The following is a 12429-nucleotide window of genomic DNA, read 5'->3' on the forward strand; positions in this document are numbered from 1 at the left end:
TATGCCAGGAATTATATAGAAAGAGCTAGTGAGTATAGACATTTAGGGTCAGTTTATAGCAGAGCTCTGTAGTTGATGTGGTTGCTTTAAGACTTGGACAATTTGCTAGTTACGATATATGTATTTATAGATATCCTCACTTATATGTATATTAATGCACGTGCTGTGCTCAGTCGCTCAGTTGTGTCTGACTCTGCGACCCTGTGGACCATAGCCCGCCAGGCTCCTCTCTGTCCATGGGCTTCTCCAGGCAAGAATACTGGAGTGGGTTGCCATGTCCTCCTCCAGGGGATCTTCCCAACCCAGGGATTGAACCCAGTTCTCCTGCATTGCAGGCAGATTCGTTACCATCAGAGCCACCAGGGAAGCCTATGAATACTGGAGTGGGTAACCTATCCCTTCTCCAAGGGAACTTCCTGACCCAGGAATCAAACCGGGGTCTCCTGCATTGCAGGCGGATTCTTTACCAGCTGAGTTACCCAGGAAGCCCATATTAATGTATACTAACAATTAATATGTAATCTTATCCATACTATATAGTTCTGCCTATAAATGAGGCATTCTTAATAAATATTCTGAAATTTCAGTGAAGTTATCTCCCCCGCCCCTAGGGACTCTCCTCTTTATCTCTTTCAGGTGGTCTCCTGTGTTCTCTCCTGTCCCACTAGGCTTGGACATGGGGTGGGTGTCTTATTCATGTCTCCTTCCAAACTATCTTCTGAAATTCCAGTTCCCACCCCTCCAGCTTTAATTTTCATGTCAAACGACCCACCATGCCTTCTCCATACAGCCACCTACCAATCTGTTCATTCTTCCTTATTCCTTGAAGGTTTTATCTCCAGAACCAGTTTCACTCCTCCAGCCACACTATTTGAAGATCAACACACCCACTTCCAAAACCCTCAGTTCCTCCACCCTTCTGCTTCCAGGGGTCTTGCCTTCCACAGTGCCTCAGCCCCTGCTTCCACTGGAACACCTCACTACCAGTCACCAGAAACCCCTCTATCATCTCAAGTTCAAATGCTCCACTCTGTAATCACCAACTCTTATTTCCCCAGCTTATTCCCCCTTTGTTCTCACTTTAATAACTGAGTGCACAAGGACCTAAAACCCATTGCTGTCAGCTTTTTCACTCTCCTTGATCACTTCTTGTCTTCTTTGCCATTCAAGGTATTTGCTCCCGTGTCTAGAAAAGACAGTGGACTTCTGTTTGTGTCCCACTGTCCAGAGCTGTGTCTCATGTCAGCCTCTAGCACTGGGGAACACCGAAAGAGTTTCTTTTCTCCAGTTGTTACAGAAGACGCAAGCAAGAGCTAGAAATTTGGGTTAGGGATACGTAGGGGATGAAGCTGTCTATAGTGTGTGATTCAGATAGGCTGTGACTGAAATGAATTCTAAGCATACTAGGCCCAACTCCAATTTTTGCTTTCCACTCAAAGAACATTGCTGTTCTGGTGAGAATAGGGCTGTTATAGTAGTAACATCAACACTCTTGGGATTTTTAAAAAATAATTTCTGAGTTTGGAGACTGAGCAATTGTCAGAACAAGTTATCTGTGAAGTATCTCAAGAGCCATCATGATGTAGCTGGGAAACACTTTAGGGATACACTGCTTACTGGGATAGACATACATGTAAACAAGTAACCATATATGAAGGACGTGATGAGACGAGAGAAGATTTTAAATACGCTGACCAAAGAAGTTCTTATTGTACCAAAACTCCAATGGATAGCAAGTATTAATTCTATGCCAAATATTTTAAATTAAAAAAAAAAAACCTATACAAAAGCAATGGCAAGTGAACAAAAGTAGGCACATCCTACTTATCCTATCCTGGGAAGAAGGAAATAACAGGATCAGTTTTCTGCTTTCCCTGAGAGCAAGTCCCAGGGCAGCTAAAATTTTAGATTGTATCTTGGACGTTACCATCTGGAAAACTATAAAAGAGTTCAAGGCCTGTACAACTGCTGCTGGAAAATGCTACGTGTAGGACAGCCTGGAAAAGAGCAAGCCAGAGAGGGAAAGCCCCAAACTCGACTCTGAAAGGAGAGGAGATTCAAAGCTACGAAGTCAATACAGAGAGAACTGAATTGAAATTTGAGCTGTTACTCACAGGAAAGAATTTTCAGTTTGAGTCCAGTTAAATTAAGTGCCTAATAAAAGTACATTAAAAAGAAAAAATTCTCTTTGGAGGAACACAATGGAATCCAGTTTCTTCAATATATTAATGACAATATCTAGGAAATAATCCAAAATTACTAGACAGATGAAAGAAATGGGAAAACATGACCCATTCTCAAGAGAAAAGAGATCAATGGAGATCAGCCATGAGATGATCCAGATATCACAATTAGATAATGAATTTTAAAAGCTATTATAACTATACTTAACATGTAAAGGAATATATACTCACTGTGAAGGAAGAGATAAGAAATCTCAGCTGAGAAATTGGAACTATCCTAAAAGAACAAAACAAAATTTCAAGAACTAAAAAAATATATATATATCCTAAGTTAAATCTACTAGATCACTGTAACAGAAGTGAAAATGACAGAGAAAAGCATCTCAGTGAACTTGAAAATAACTTAGATGAAATGGACCTATTCTTTGAAATAGGTTGATTTCTTTGAAATCAAGAATAAGATAGGTAATCTGACTAGGCCTGTGTCTATTAAAGAAATTGAACCAGTGGTAATAAACTTACAAAAAGTGAGGCCCAGAGGGTTTCATCTGTGAAGTTAACAAACATTTAAGGAAGAAATTATAGAAAATTGATATTATTTGTTCCAGAAAATAGAAGCAGAGGTAATATTCTATGAGGGCAGTATTACCCTAATATCAAAGCCAGATAAAAACATTAGAAGAAAGAAAACTATAGGCAAATATCTCTCATGGACAAAGATGTAAAAATTCTCAATAAAATACTAGCAAAACAAATCCAACAATGCAGGAAAAGAATTTATACCATATTAAAGTGGGATTTATTTCAGGTATACCAGGTTGGTTTAATTTTTGAATATTAAAATAATCCTTCACACCAACAGGCTAAAGAAAAATCACACGACCGTATCAATAGACGCAGAAAATGCATTTGATAAATTCTAACACCATGTGTAAACTGGGAATAGAACTTTCCAAACTTGACAAAGAACATCTATAAAAACCTACAGCAACATAATGGTGGAAAACTAGATGTTTTTCCCCAAATACTGAGACAAGGCAAGAGTGTCCACCTACACCATTCCTCTCCAACACTGCACTGGAAGTCCTGGCTAAATGTAATAAAATAAGGAAAGCTTGGGAAGAAAGAAGTGGAACTGTCTTTGTTCACAGATGATGTAATAGTCTATGTAGAAAATCCCAAAGAACTGACAAGAAAATAATAACTCCTGGAAGTAAAAAGTATTATAGCTAGGCAGAGCCTACAATATACAAAATTCAACTGCTTCCCTATATAATAACAATGAGCAATTGGAGTTTCAATTAAAAAACAAAGCACTATTTTAGTTAAATATAAATCTAACAAAATATCCACATGATCCATAGGAGGAAAACTAAAACCTTGATGAAATAAACAAAATATCTAAATAAATGGAGAGAGATTCCATGTTGATGGACAGAAGACTCAAGATGTCAGTTCTCCTAGTTTGGGCTACAGACATAATGCAGTCCGTTGGTTTTGTTTTTTTGGTGAATATTGACAAATGGATTCTAAATTTTATATGAAGAGTCAAAGGATCCAGAAGCCAACAAAAGAAGAATGTCAAAGGACCTGACTGTATATAAAGGTATAGACTTAAGGTGTGACACTGGCAAAAGAATATACAAATAGGTCAGTGGAACAGAATAGGGAGCCCGGAAACAGACCCCCCCCCCCCAAGTACTAGTCAACTGCTCTTTGACAAAGGAGCAAAGAAAGTCTTTTCAACAAGTGACACTGGAACAACTGGACATCCACATGTGAGAAAAAAATAATAATATAGTCACAGACCTTACACCCTTCACAAGAATTTAATCAAACTGGATTACAAACTTAAATATAAAACTGTAAGACTTCTAGAAGATAACCTATTCTAGATGACCTTGGGTTTGTAGATACAGCACCAAAAGAATATATAACACTTAACATATGTCCATGAAAGAAAAAAATTAATGCTAGATTTCTGTAAAATTGAAAACTTATGTTCTGCACAAGACTCTATGAAGAGAAAAAAACACAGACTCAGGAAATTCCTGCAAAACACATACCTAATAAAGGATGTGTGCCCAAAATATTCAAAAAGCTCTTAAAAGTCAACAAGAACAAACGAACCAACTTAAAAATGGGCAAAAGATCTGAATAGAAACCTCATCAAAGAAGATAGACAGATGTAAAATAAGCATATGAAAATGTAGTCTATGTCATATCATCAGGGAGTTGCAAATTAAAATGAGATACAACTACATACCAATTATCAGCGTGGCTATCAAAAAACTGACAGCACCAAATGCTATTAAGAATAGGGATGCAGTAGGAATGACTTTCCATCTCTGGTGGGAAAGCAAAATGGTACAGTCATTTTGAAAAACAGTTCGGCAGTTTCTTATGAAGCTAAACAGCCTTTCCGTTTGTCCAGCAGTCATGCTTCCAGGGACCTACCCAATTGGGTTGAAAACTTATGCATATTCAACACCTGCACAAATGTTCATAGCAAATAATTGCCAAAAACTGGAAGCAACTAAGATGTTCCTTGAATAAGTGAATGGATACACAACCTATGGTAATCCACACAATGCAATAATACTTGATGCTTTTTAAAAAAGAAATGATCAGGCCACCAAAAAACAGGAAGCAACCTTGTGTGCCTGGTGCCAAGTAAGCAAAGCCAGTCTGAACAATCATACATACTGTGTGATTTCAACTCTATGACTTTCTGGAAAAGGCAGAACTACAGAGACCATAAAAAGGGCAGAGGTTTGTGGCAAGCAAGTGAGAGGAACACAGAGATGTTTTAGGGCCACGAACTGTCCTGTGTGATCCTGTAACGTGAGATGCATGACATGATGCATTTGTCAAAACCCATAGACCTATGCAACAGGGAAAGTGAATGTTCCCATAAACTATAGACTTTTTAGTTAATCATAATATTCAGGACTTCCCTGGTGAGCCACTGGTTAAGATTCTGTGCTCCACTGGAGGGGACGCGGGTTCAATTCCTGATCGAAGAACTAAGATCTGACATGCCATGCGGTACGGCCAATAATAATGTTTAATATTGGTTCATCAGTTGTACAAGTATACCACACTAATGCAAGATGTTAATAGTGAGGGAAATGGGTGAGGAGAAGGGAGAAGGACCGGGAGACAGGGTTCATGGGGACTCTCGACTATCTGCCTCTTTGGTAAACATAAAACTTCTGTTTTAAAAAATCCACAAAATCTATTAATTAAAAATATAATAACCAAAGTGAGTTTGCCAGATTACTAAAAGAGCAGAATGGAAAAAAATGATCAGTGGTCTCGAAGATAGATTAATAGAAATTATCAAATCTGAAGAGCACAGAGAAAAAATATCACGGAAAAATTGGAGAGAACCTCTGAAATCGGAGGGGTAATACAAAGGTATAATGTGCCTGTATTTACATTCCAAGAAGGAGGGGGATGGCAATTGAGGCACAAATGAATTTGAAAAAATAAAGACCAAAATGTTGCCCAATTCGGTGAAGGATGTAGCTTTATAGATTTAAGAAGCTCAGGGTGAAATGAACCTATCTATGAAACAGAAACACAGAGAACAGACTTGTGGATGCCAAGGGGGAGGAGGAGGGGGAGGGATGCCATGGGAGGTTGGGATTAGCAGATGCAAACTATTAGACACAGGCTGGATAGACAACACGGTCCTGCTGTGTAGCACAGGGAATTATATGCAATATCCTGTGATAAACCATAATAGAAAAGAACATGAAAAAGAATGTATGTATATATACATATATGTATAACTGAATCACAGCAGAAATTAACACATTATAAATCAACTAGACTTCAATATTTTTTAAAAAAGAGAAGCTCAGTGTACTCCAAATAGGAAAAACTGACCTATATACATTGTAGTCAAACTGATGAAAAGACAAAAGTCAAACCATGAAAGCAGCTAAAGAAAAAATGATATTGCAGAGGAAAACGATGATTTAAATGACAGCTGATATTTGAAAAAAAAAAAAAAGTGCCACACAGAAAAGAAATCTAGGTCAGGAAAAAGAGGAGCAATATCTTTCAACTGCTGCAAGAAAAAAAAATGAACTCAATCCTACCTTCAAAGAAAGCTTTCTTTCAGAATAAAGACAAAGTAAAGACATATTCAGATAAAGGCAAACAGAATTCACTGCCAGCAGAACCACACCATAAGAAATGCTCAAGGAGTTTTTCAGGATGAACAGAAATGATGCTGGGGAAACATCTCCAGGAAGTGCAGGAGGACACCAGGAATGGCAAGAATGTGGATAAATATAAAATACTATATTTTTTCTTAATATACATGTGACTGTTGATGTAAAATATATAGTGTATATTGACATAATACATGTACAAATACACTATTTGCTTTAGATGAAATGACACAACAGTCACTCTAAGACAACTGTGAAAAGCTATGAAGAATTTTGTAATCACTAAATTCACTGTTAAATGATGCAGAAATACAGCCAAAAAGCCAATAAATAATTGAAATGGAATCACTGAAATATCTTAAAGATACTGAATTAGTCCAAAAGATAGCAGGAATGGAAAAACAGAGAAACAAAAATCAACAGGAAAGATCATAAATAGTAAAAGAGTAGCCCTAAATATAGCTATATAAATATATTAAATCTTAAGTACACAAAGGCAAGGATTGAATGTATTAAAAAGTAACTATATGCTCGCTTCCAGAAATGTACCTGAAACATCAAGAGACAGACAGATTGAAAGTACATATAATAGTTTTTACCTGCTAATTCTAACCTCCCATTCCATCCATTTTCTACTCCCCTCCCCCTTGGCATCCAAAAATCCATCTGACTTTACTCATAAGTGTGAGAAGGCTGGAGCATATGTTAATATTAGATGAAGTAGATTTCTTTTCAAAGATTCTTATAGAGCTAAAACAGGGAATTTTTTACAACAATATAAAGGTCAATACATGAGTAACAAAATTTTTAAATGATTATGGAACAAATCACAAAGTTTTAAAATACATGAAGCAAAACTTTAAAAGCTAAGAAAACAATCCAGAAAACACAGAGGTAAAGATTTTAACCTCTCTCCCAGAAAATTAGTACAACTAGACAAAAATCAGTTGAGACAGATATTCACAATATTAACCACCTCGATCTAAATTGCTATTTATGGAACACGATACCCAAGAACAGGGCTTCCCAGGTGGCTCGGTGGTAAAGAATCCACCTGCCATTATAGGAGACACAGGTTCGGTCCCTGGGTCAGGAAGATCCCCTGGAGAAGAGAATGGCGGGGAAAAAAAAGGAAAGGAAAGGAAATGGCAGTCTTCTCCAGTATTCTTGTCTGGGAAATCCCATGGACAGAAGAGCCTGGCGAGCTCCAGTCCGTGGGGTGGCAAAAGAGTCGGACACAACTTAGTGACCGAGCCTGCACACGAAACAGCAGAATACCAGTGGCTGTTAACCGGGAGTTTAACAGAATATAATTTGGTGACAAAAAAGAAAACTATTAATCTGGGCATGAATTAACTTAGTCATTTTACATAAAGACCAAATCTACATCCCTTTGGTAAGATGTAATAACTTGTAGTTTAATAACGTTGCTTTCTTTTAAACCATTTTTGATGGTTTATCTTGACTAGATATTCCTAGAACAGCAGCAGAATGATTTTTTGGATAATGAATCTCAAAAGTTTCACAAGAGAAAGGAAAAAAGAGGAAGTGAAACAACAAAAAAAGAGAGGGGTCCAACTTCGGACAATTATGCAATTATACTGTAAAAGGCTAACTGTGTTCTCTCTGGGAGGAGAGGGAAGAAAGTTTAGATGTAGGAAAAAAATTCAGACATAGACTCACTCAAAGGACATAATTCTGAGTTTAATTAATAAATCTTAAGCCTGGTGCGCTGCAGTTCATGGGGTCACAAAGAGTCAGACACAACTTAGCCGACTGAACTACAGAAAGAGAAAACAAGACCAAGGCTTTTTAATGATTGATTTTAAAAAAAAGCAGTTACTCAGATCAACCAGGAGAGGGGGCTAGTTGATCATTTTTGCTTGGGTGATGTTCTTTTTGTCTCTGTTGAGGCAGTGTTTGCACAATGGTCTTGGTTTTGCCTTGATGTATGTATGTATCATGGTAACAAAGTGGCCTTGTCTGATATTGATTTTCTGTGCAACTGTTTATGTTAAAGAGACTCTGCACTTCAGGCCCGTCCTCCTCAGGCCAGATGCTCTATAGTCTAAGAATGTCTCCAAGTGATGGCAGCTAGACACAAAGCGTGCCCACTACCTGAGAAGCCCACCACGACAAACAGAGTAAGTTACAGCAGGAATTTTCTTGTTATTTAAGTCAGGGGTCCCCAGCCTCTGGAATCTGATAGTCTGAGGTGTAGCTGATGCATAATATACGTAATGTGCTTGAATGATCCCCAAACTCTCCACCCTCCCCTAACCCCTGTCTGTGGAAAAACTGTCTTCCATGAATCCAGTCGCTGGTGCCAGAACAGGTTGGGGACTGCTGATTTAAATGCACACATATCTTGGATTTTTCCTCTTGGCCCAAAAAGCCTAAAATGTTTCCTCTCTTATCTTCAGGTGGCTCAGTGGTAAAGAATCTGCCTGCCGATGCAGGAGCCGCAAGAGATGCGGGTTCGATCCCTGGGTCAGGAAGATCCCCTGAAGGAGGAAATGGCAGCCCACTCCAGTATTCTTGCCTGGAGAACCACAGGAACAGAGGAACCTGGTGGGCTACAGTCCCTGGGGTTGCGAAGAGTCAGACAGAACTGAACATGCGCGCGCGCGCACACACACACACACCTTTTCAGAAAAATTTCCAATACTGGTTTCAGGAAGAAAAACCACTTCATTGTATCATTTCAATTGATACAGAAAAGGCATCTGACAAAATAAAACATCCAGTAATGATAAAAATCTCTGAGCAAACTAGGGAAAGAAGAGGACTTCAACTTGATATAAGACATGTAGAAAACCCAACAGGTGACATCATACTCAGTAAAGACGGAAGGCTTTTCCCATGTGCGGAACAAAGCAAGAATGTTCACTCTCACCACTTCTACTCAAAATTGTACTGGAAGTCTTAGCCAGTACACCAAAGCAAGGGAAAGAAAGGCATACAGATTGGCAAGGAAGAAATAATTATCTACCCAAGAAAATTCTAAGGACTCTATAAATACCTAGAATTTAGAAGCAGTATATCAAGGTCATTTGATATAAGGCCAATATCCTACCAAATATCCTACCAAACTCCAGGAGATAGTGAAGGAGGGGGAAGCTGGGTGTGCTGCAGTCCGTGGGGTTGTGAAGTGTCAGACACGGATGAATGACTGAACAACAACGTTTTGCCTGCAGAATCCCAGGGACAGAGGAGCCTGGTGGGCTATAGTCCAAGGGGTTGCAAAGTGTCCAATTTTCACTTCTCTAGTAATGTATAATATTTCTATGCCCTAGCAAGATAGAAAATTTAAAAATGCCATTTATAATCTCTCCAAAGAATGAAATATTATGTTAAATCTAACAACATGTAGAGAATGTGCGTGCTAAACATTACAAAGTACTGATAGAAAGAAACCAAAGAACACCTAAATAATTGAAGAGATATTCTTTGCAGCCAAAGATGGAGAAGCTCTATACAGTCAGCAAAAACAAGACCAGGAGCTGACTGTGGCTCAGATCATGAACTCCTTATTCCCAAATTCAGACTTAAATTGAAGAAAGTAGGGAAAACCACTAGACCATTCAGGTATGACCTAAATCAAATCCCTTACGATTATACAGTGGAAGTGAGAAATAGATTTAAGGAACTAGATATAATAGACAGAGTGCCTGATGAACTATGGACGGAGGTTCATGACATTGTACTGGAGACAGGAATCAAGACCATCCCCAAGAAAAACAAATGCAAAAAAGCAAAATGGCTGTCTGAGGAGGCCTTACAAATAGCTGTGAAAAGAAGAGAAGCGAAAAGCAAAGAAGAAAAGGAAAGATATACCCATTTGAATGCAGAGTTTCAAAGAATAGCAAGGAGGGATAAGAAAGCCTTCCTCAGTGATCAGTATAAAGAAATAGAGGAAAACAATAGAATGGGAAAGACTAGAGATCTCTTCAAGAAAATTAGAGATACCAAGGGAACATTTCATGCAAAGATGGGCTCAGTAAAAGATAGAAATGGTATGGACCTAACAGAAGCAGAAGATATTAAGAAGAGGTGGCAAGAATACACAGAAGAACTGTACAAAAAAGATATTAATGACCGAGATAATCACGATGGTGTGATCACTCACCTAGAGCCAGACATCCTGGAATGTGAAGTCAAGTGGGCCTTAGGAAGCATCACTAGGAACAAAGCTAGTGGAGGTGATGGAATTCCAGTTGAGCTATTTCAAATCCTGAAAGATGATGCTGTGAAAGTGCTGCACTCAATATGCCAGCAAATCTGGAAAACTCAGCAGTGGCCACAGGACTGGAAAAGGTCAGTTCTCATTCCAATCCCAAAGAAAGGCAATGCCAAAGAATGCTCGAACTACTGGACAATTGCACTCATCTCACACGCTAGTAAACTAATGCTCAAAATTCTCCAAGCCAGGCTTCAGCAATACGTGAACCGTGAACTTCCAGATGTTCAAGCTGGTTTTAGAAAAGGCAGAGGTACCAGAGATCAAATTGCCAATATCCGATGAATCATTGAAAAAGCAAGAGTTCCAGAAAAACATCTATTTCTGCTTTATTGACTATGCCAAAGCCTTTGACTGTGTGGATCACAATAAACTGTGGAAAATTCTGAAAGAGATGGGAATGCCAGACCATCTGATCTGTCTCTTGAGAAACGTGTATGCAGCCAGGAAGCAACAGTCAGAACTGGACATGGAACAACAGACTGGTTCCAAATAGGAAAAGGAGTACGTCGAGGCTGTATATTGTCACCCTGCTTACTTAACTTACATGCAGAGTACATCATGAGAAATGCTGGGCTGGACAAAGCACAAGCTGGAATCAAGATTGCCGGGAGAAATATCGATAACCTCAGATATGCAGATGACACTACCCTTATGGCAGAAAGCGAAGAAGAACTAAAGAGCCTCTTGATGAAAGTGAAAAGAGGAGAGTGAAAAAGTTGGCTTAAAGCTCAACATTCAGAAAACTAAGATCATGGCCTCTGGTCCCATCACTTCATGGGAAATAGATGGGGAAACAGTGGAAACAGTATCAGACTTTATATTTTTGGGCTCCAGAATCACTGCAGATGGTGATTGCAGCCATGAAATTAAAAGACGCTTACTCCTTGGAAGGAAGGTTATGACCAACCTAGACAGCATATTAAAAAGCAGAGGTATTACTTTGCCAACAAAGGTCCGTCTAGTCAAGGCTATGGTTTTTCCAGTGGTCTGTATGGATGTGAGAGTTGGACGGTGAAGAAAGCTGAGTGCCGCAGAATTGATGCTTTTGAACTGTGGTGTTGGAGAAGACTCTTGAGAGTCCCTTGGACTTCAAGAAGATCCAACCAGTCCATCCTAAAGGACAGTCCTGGATATTCATTAGGAGGACTGATGCTGAAGCTGAAACTCCAATACTTTGGCCACCTCATGCGAAGAGTTGACTCATTGGAAAAGACCCTAATGCTGGAAAAGATTGGGGGCAGGAGGAGAAGGGGATGACAGAGGATGAGATGGCTGGATGGCATCACCGACTCGACGGACATGGGTTTGGGTAGACTCTGGGAGTTGGTGATGAACAGGGAGGCCTGGAGTGCTGCAATTCATGGGGTCGCAAAGAGTCGGACACGACTGAGCGACTGAACTGAACTGAATGCATATATTTAGAATCTAGAAGCATGGTACTGATGAACAACAAATATTAATGGTTGCAGAGCAGGAATAGAGACACAAATGTAGAGAACAGACATGTGGACACAGTCAGGGAAGGAGAGGGTGGGACGAATTGTGACAGTAGCCCTGACATATATACAATACTGTGTGTAAAACTGATGGTGGGAGCTACTGTAAAGCATAGGGAGCTCAGCTCAGGGCTCTGTGATGACCTAGAGGGGTGGGAGGGAGGCTCAAGGGGGAGGAGATGGGTGTATACTCATAACTGACTCACACTGCTGTACAGCAAAAGCTAACATGATATTGTCAAGCACTTATATTCCAATTAAAAATAAATGAAATTTTTATTTATCTAAGGGAGAGGAAGCAAACAGAAACACTTGTAAAGTTC

Source organism: Giraffa tippelskirchi, chromosome 7 (genome assembly GCF_054371585.1).
Source record: "Giraffa tippelskirchi isolate mGirTip1 chromosome 7, T2T-mGirTip1v1.2.pri, whole genome shotgun sequence".
In the NCBI taxonomy this organism is placed as follows: domain Eukaryota; kingdom Metazoa; phylum Chordata; class Mammalia; order Artiodactyla; family Giraffidae; genus Giraffa; species Giraffa tippelskirchi.